Source organism: Maylandia zebra, linkage group LG14 (genome assembly GCF_041146795.1).
Source record: "Maylandia zebra isolate NMK-2024a linkage group LG14, Mzebra_GT3a, whole genome shotgun sequence".
Taxonomy (NCBI): Eukaryota; Metazoa; Chordata; class Actinopteri; order Cichliformes; family Cichlidae; genus Maylandia; species Maylandia zebra.
In genome coordinates this window covers 15,381,373-15,389,106 of record NC_135180.1, presented here as the reverse complement: position 1 = coordinate 15,389,106, position 7,734 = coordinate 15,381,373, and positions in this window count along the sequence as shown.

The window sequence follows — 7,734 nt, the reverse complement described above, 5'->3', positions numbered from 1 at the left end:
GCACGCAGCGAGTGGGGCATTTGCATTAAGGAAATGAGCTGCACCTGACGCACCAAGGTACCAAAGATTTTTACGCACGGGGTTGTATCAGCTCAAACAGAAAGCGCTGTCTGCTGGCGTGCAGGTGTACGCGGAACACGCCGCTGTGCCCCAGATCTGGCTTGAATTTAGTTCCTAATGTTTTTCTTTCGTGTGTGAAAACAGAAGCGAGCTCCCCCGTAATAATGGAAATCTGCAAGGACACCCAGTGACGCGTATTTTCTGTTGTTTAAGTAGAAAATGTAGTTGTTTTTTTCTTTTAAACTGAATAACAACGTGAACTTGATTGATGAGATTTAATAATCGCATTGAACAGAAGATAGGAGGGGAAGGCAGCCACTCTGTCAGGGGGAAGAAAAGGGGTTAAGATGAAGAGCCCCCCCACCCCAAAGACGCACATACTCACACAGTTTATATCGCCTCCCTCAACCCAATAATCCACCACTCACCACCACCACCAACCCCCACTACCACCACCCCTCTATTTTAATGCCTGCCTTGAAGTCAAGGGTATAGCTGTGGAAGCCTGTGGGCCTGTCCACAGCGCCGGGTTACACTCAGTGTGATATAACCGCCAGCTCATGCTCTGTCCCACATGACAGAATACATTGCAAGTGAGATTCCAGCTATATACCCCCAAGACACTCATTTTGTATGCTCATATCCTTACAAGTCTGAATGTGTACAAAGATAAATAAATAGAAGGTTTCATGGTGAAAGGCTATACTGACTACATTTGTAGCGCTAATAGCTGCCTTTTAAGTTGGTAAAGATGCTGAGCTGAGAGTTCTCGGTTCAGCTATTTTGATCTTTGCATTTTGCTGCTGTCCAGTCTGGTTTGTCCCTGTGTCTAATCTGTCACAGCGTTCTTCCTGTTTCTTTCCACACTCCAGCAGACAAACAGGAGCGTTGCTTGCCTCAAAACTGTTCAAGTAGTACTCAGATATTTGTATTTACTCATGTTTGATTGGTCAGATATTGTCTGGATTTTTTTTTTTTTACTACTAATGCTACTCCAGAATGTCTGTTTGAATGAGTGATGCTGTTTTACTTTTTGCCTATACGTGCAAGATAAATCCAAACAAGTTTAAGACTGGAGGAAAGGAGAAAGTGCTAGTGTTTCAGGGCAAATGGTTAAAGATCCAGGCTGTCATTTAGAGCTGATTAGGAGCACTGTGCTGGTTTTTTGGCTGTAAATTCTTGGCATGGAAGAACAGCTGAGTTGATTAGCTGCTGCAGAATGTGAGATATGATCATTTGCCGTGCCATATTTTTATCCAAGCTTTGTTTTCGCCTCGCTTGCTGCCCATACTCATTCACAGCAGTCACACTTAAATACTGTAATACAGAAACAAGGTTTCATCATCTGTTTCCAATAAGCTATTTTAAAATGAAAGTAAAACACCTTGCTCAAGGGCATCTCTGTAAAGTTCAAGGACTACGTGTTAGTGATGCCGAAGGCAAAGCCCATTCATGCCCTACAGGTAATCAAATGGAGCAGAACTGCCCGTAGTTTTCCTCGGTTCAGCCTTTTTAGTAATGTTAAAAGAAAGCTTTTCCACAACTAAAGGTGACATCCGCAGCCTGTCAAGACAAACAGTTCTTAGAGAGGGAGGAAAAAAAGGCTTTGACTGTGGGTTCAAGGGATTGAGGGAGGGATCCATGGCATTAGAGACTGCCATCTGACATTTTAGGGGAAATGAAGCATTGGTGTAATCAAAGTCCTTATAACGTCTCTGGTGTAATCTCGCTCAGCAAACAGGATTTTATGAGAAGCTGAAATTAAAACTTTGGCAGTGAAATAGATAAAGCAAAGCTAATCAAAAGGTGATATTTGTTTGCCTTTGAAAACTAACGTTTGGCGTCACAAAGCATGGAATAGAGGCAATGACACAGCCTCACCTCAGCACATAGGTCAGGGGCATATGTACTGTGTGTGTACACTATATACACCGTCACACCGCTGTACGCACGCCCCGAATGAGGGCGCTTCCAGTAAAAGCACAATTTCACAAAGTGTGTTTGACAGCAAACAAGCACAGTGTAACATCAACACTGACAACATGACCTCACAACAACCAAATTACAGCCGGTGTGTTTGATGACTCAACTCATATTCATTTCAGCAAAGAACGCTCACATTGCTGGACTGCGATTGAGGAAAAAAGGCTCTAACCTGTATTTATTAGGGGTGCAACGATATTCGTATCGATATTGAACCGTTCGATACAGTGCTTTCGGTTCGGTACGCATATGTATCGAACAATACAACATTTGTAATTTATTTTATCAATTTTCCTTCTGACGATGCTGTCTGTGTTGAGCGCTCAGTGAATCTGTGTTCGACTACTCCGCCTAGGCTGCACTGTCGAGCGCAGATCCACTGAGCGCTCAACACAGACAGCATAGTCAGAAGGAAGAGCGCAGGGCAAGCTAGCGAGACAGAAGTTAAGCTCTCCTTGCAACAGGCAAATTGAACGTCATTCAGATCTGGCGTTTGGAATTATTTTGGTTTTCATGTGACGTATGACCCTGAAGGTAAGCGAGTCATGGACTAAAGTAAAACAGTATGTTGAATGTGCCATGCAATGCTCAATTACATTGGTGTGAACTAGTGTGTTAGCGCAGTTAGCTCGTTAACGTGTTGGCCATCTAGCCCCATGCACGGAGTGATCGGCGGTAGCTCGTTAACGGAGATTTGCCGTGTTGTGGCGTTAAGGTCATTTCAACGAGATTAACCTGAAAGCACTAGTGGGAACACAACGAATATGACTGCACATTTACGCCGACATCATCGTAGTGCAAAGACAAGTGGAAGCAGACAAAAAAAAGCAAGCATGCTACTAACTTTAGCCAAGTCATTTAGACAGCTGTTAGCACATGATTCTCCTTATGCTGCTGAGAATATAGCCCAGAAGAAGCGGATAGTATAGCTTTTATTTTGGAAAGAGACATTTCTCTGTAATAAACTCTCTTTTCCAAAGATGAGTGATTCCTCAATCAGATACAGGGCTTGCAATATCGCTAGCCCGACGTCCTGGAGCTAGCGATTTTTTCAGTCGGGCTACCAAAATCTATCTCTTCCCTGCCCGTCGGGCTATTGTAGGAAAAATATATGTCAATGCTTCTGCATTCTTTCGGAAATGTAGCTGGGTAATTATTTCATTGGCATCGGTGAGCCACTGTCAATATGTGACATATTGAAATCGCGTTTGAATTTGCGCTTGTTTTTTTGCTTTCACTTTGCAATCGTGCGAACTGTGTATAGAGAGCGACAGCACTGATCTGTGAGTGATGATAATTTGTGCACCAATTCCTCTGACATCGTCTTATTAATCGTTAGCTTACTATGCAAACATGACAAGTGAAATCTCCCGCAGCAAGCTTAAACATGTGAGAGGTTGATCGCGCAGAGAATCGCTGAGCTTATGTGAGTGAGTGTGTAAAAGCATTTCAGTTCTGCTGAGCCAAATAAGACAGGTCAGGGTGAAGAAGTGACAGCCAAAGAAAAGCTTACCACAAAACGGAGAAGTTATGACAAATCAGACTATAAGGCAAAAAGAAAGTGCAGCTTTATGGTTTCATGGACAAAAGAATTTCTGTGGCTGCGATATGATGAGCTAAATAACCAGGGCTGCACATAAGTGGTCCGCAGGTGCGCATTCGCTGTCAAAATAAAAAACACGCACAAGGGTTAGGGTTAAATTTAAAAACTGTACTTTTGAGTTAAAATATATATTTATAATTTTAATAAATGACAAATTAAAAATGCATGAACATTTTTTTGTATCGAAAAAATATCGAACCGTGACACCAAAGTATCGAACCGAACCGAACCGTGAATTTTGTGTATCGTTGCACCCCTAGTATTTATATATAATCCTTTTAATCAATATTGCTCCCAGTAATTACAGTACTTTGTCTATGAGCCATGTTTGATCTCTATATGAGTATGTAATATCTGGTTAGCATGGGTTAAATTCCCTTTTACATTAAAAACCATAATTATAAAATAATTACCTCTCTCCCTTCTATTTAATAAAAAACATGGATGCCGTGAGAGAAGCTTTTATTACCACAAGAAAACAACATTTTTTTTAAAAAAGTCAAAATTTTAGCATCACTGTACAGAGAAATAAAAATCAATGATATGTTGAAAACACAAAGGTCAGAACTGGACATACATATAGATCAAATGTTGCTGTTGGCACAGCCTTTATTTACACTTATGGAAAACAGGTGCTGCTGTTTATCACTTACAGCAGCTGTACAACTGAACAGGCTACTTGTGATGTGAAAGACAATACCTTGATTTTCACTCTGAACACAAGAGCCACAACCTTGTCACCAGTAGGCTGAGGTATTCAGTGGTAACGCTAACAGATTATATTCAGAGATAGATAGATAGATAGATAGATAGATAGATAGATAGATAGATAGATAGATAGATAGATAGATAGATAGATAGATAGATAGATAGATAGATAGCATGAATGTGAGCATGAATGATTGTCTGTCTCTCTGTGTTACCCTGTAATAGGGTGCGACCTGTCCAGGGTGTAAACTGCTGAAATGGGCTCTGTCCCCGCTGTTTTTTAAGAGATAATTGAAGGATGATCAAACTTTTAAACCATTGAAGTAAAAAGAGATTGAAATATAATAATAGTAATAATATATTTTATTAAAACCCTTGTGATGTCCACGGGTCATTTTTGTCCTCTAAAGAAATCTTTTGCTATCAAAAATGTATTTGTTATTCATCAAATGGGCTGAAAATAACAGAAGTTATTCAGTACTATGATATGCATGATTGTAATAAGTTTTAAGTAATTTGATTTATTTATGGGGTTTTTATTGAATTTTATAACACTTGTGGTCCTCGTGGACAAAAATGACCCCAAAGTACAAAGTGTTGCAAAGAGCCGTATTTTCACACCATACTGCTTTCAAACATCTTTGATCTTGGATCACTGATGTGTGGGGTCAAGCACTGGTCATAACAACCACAACAGGCAGCACAATGAGGAGGCAGGTGCTCTATATTCAATGAAATTTTATTTATACAGCGCCAAATCACAACAACAGCCGCATCAAAGTGTTTCGTATTGTAAGGTAGACTCTACAATAATACATACACAGAAAGTATCCTCAAAAGCCTCCATTGCACTGGAGATTTGCATACTTTGATGAGCATACTTTTTTTTTTTACCATGTTGTGCAAAGCAATGACCAGTAGGACAAAGCACATATTGTCCTCTAGTATAATGAGGAGGGATGTCAGGGTCCAGGGACTGGGAGACCCAGGACCCCTGGGCAGTCATGGACCTGTGTTATTATTATGTATTGTTGGTGTTGCTTCCCCTTCTCTGTGCTTGTACATATGTGTGTGTGTGTGTGTGTGTGGGTGGCTGTGTGTCTGAGTACTTGTTTATAGACGCCGTCAGGCCTGGGGGTGTGTGGCCCTGCTAGGGGACTGGCCACACCCGAAGCCACACACCTGCTACTGATCAGGCCTCGTCGGGGGAGCTACTTTAGAGAGTCTTGGAGCTCCCACCGACACGGGCTCATTGCTTGGGACTCCACGTTAGTTACCCAGTCTAGGTTTTGCCATAAGTGTATGCCTGCCATTACTGAGTGTCCTGACAGCTGCCGCTATTGTTTCCCGCAGGAGGAGCGTGGAAGGCTTGGAGAGCAGCGAGCACCGGGGGGTGCTGACACGAGAGCAGAGAGCACTAGGAGGACACAACACGGGAGTCTGGGGATAACACTGGGATTCATTGTTGCTTTCTACCACACTGTAAATAAACGCACTGCTTGTAATTTGAGCTCCGCGCCTGGGTCCTCCTTTCCCACATTCCCCCACGGTCTGCCGTCGCAGCCCGTGACAGAATGATCCCGCCATACACCATGGACCCAGCAAACTCAGGAGTTGCCACGGAGGAGAGATCGCTCGCGCAGCTATGGGATTACTGCCGGAGCGTAATCCAGGCTGTAGACCCACACAAGAGACATTTACAGGTAGTGTTCTTTGACAATTATCTCTCATCCACTACCTTCACCATGAACTTTTTGGACATTCACAACCTTAAACCATTGGTCACTAGTTTACGGGAGAGCTCTAGTTTTGAGTTATTCGGCTTGGGTGGCCCGAGCATGGACAGTTCGGCTGCTCTCCTAGCGACTCTAGCCGCTTGGTTTTTCGCGCATCGGCGGAGGACTTTCCCGTCGATGCTCGCGGCACAATTGTTTGATCCTCCATTACAGAAGGGAGGTCGCACTCGCCATCATCACCCCATTACACCTCAACCCACTCCTGCGGTTTCAGTCTGGTCAGCTGGCGACGGACCGACAGCACTCATTACCGCAGTGAGTAAACCAGACTCATTTGTTTCTATTAATCCTGTCATTGAAAATCAAAACACAGATGAACAGCAGAGGACTGTTTCCTTACACCCGGCCCCGCCTTCACGGAGGAGAAGGTGTCCTCGCAAGCAGCGTTCAGCCACCTCTACACTCACTCCTGTGCTGGTCGAAGACTCAGGACCAGCGGCTCTGGACGCCACAGTGAGTAAAATGGACTCTGCCGGTGTCGTAAATTCCCTTCCTGTGAACATGGACATAGAGACTATAGCCACTACGGCGATTAACAATGGAGAAACTGTTAGAGGTGTAACTGAACTCCCAGTGGGGAATTTTGGACCACCGACGGACGAATGTGGCCTGAGGGCTAATGCTGGGGCAGAATTTTGCATAGACAGCCCTGAGGTAGTTAGCTCAGAGTCGGTGGGGTCAGAAACTGTTTGCTTTACCTCCAAAGACTCAGAAGATGTTCACTCTGAGACTGTAGGCTGGGAGCTAGGGTGTTCAGAGCATACAGACCCAGATGACTTTTTGGCTCAGTCTGGCCTTATGGAGACAGAGGTTCTCCCCAGGGCTTCCCCAGAGGCCGAACTGGAGGCCTCAGTTGCCTCTGGACCCCTGGAATTTGTTGAGGCAGCTGTAACATTCTCATCCTCTCCACCCTTCATAATAGCCATATCACCCTCAACTCAGTCCGCTGCCCAGCTAGTAACGGAGTCTGCTGCCCAGCTGGTGACTGAGTCTTCAGTCCGGTCTGCCTCTCACCTTCATCCTCAGTTGGAGGTCGATATGCCTGCTGGACCACCTCTGCCATCATTTCACCCGTCTGTCCCTGCATCGCTGTCCAGTCCACCGGGAGTAGCTGCCGCACCATCATCACCTCCGCCCTCTGCAGCTACTTCTCCACCAGAGTCCCATCAGACTGCAGCGACCGCAGCACTCTCTGCTTCGCCATCTGCATCACCTACTCTACCTTCACCTTCCCTACCTGCAGACACCGCATCACCATCTTCACCTCCAGATCGACCGTCAGTAGCTGTAGCGCAGCCGGAGGTGCTCAGGGTGCTCAGAGAGCGGGAGGAGCCCGCACCGCCAGCTGTGGAGCCCAGCGAGCCGGAGGAGCCCAGCGAGCAGGAGCAGCTCAGCGAACCACCAGCAGAGGAGCTCGGCGAGCGGAAGGAACAACCGGCGCTGCCAGCAGCCGAGGAGGAGCTCTCGCTGCCAGCAGCCGAGGAGGAGCTCTCGCTGCCAGCAGCCGAGGAGGGATCCGCTCAGCCAGAGCCGGAGGTCAGCGAACCGGAGGGACCTCCACGTCTGGCGCGGCCTCCACGCCAT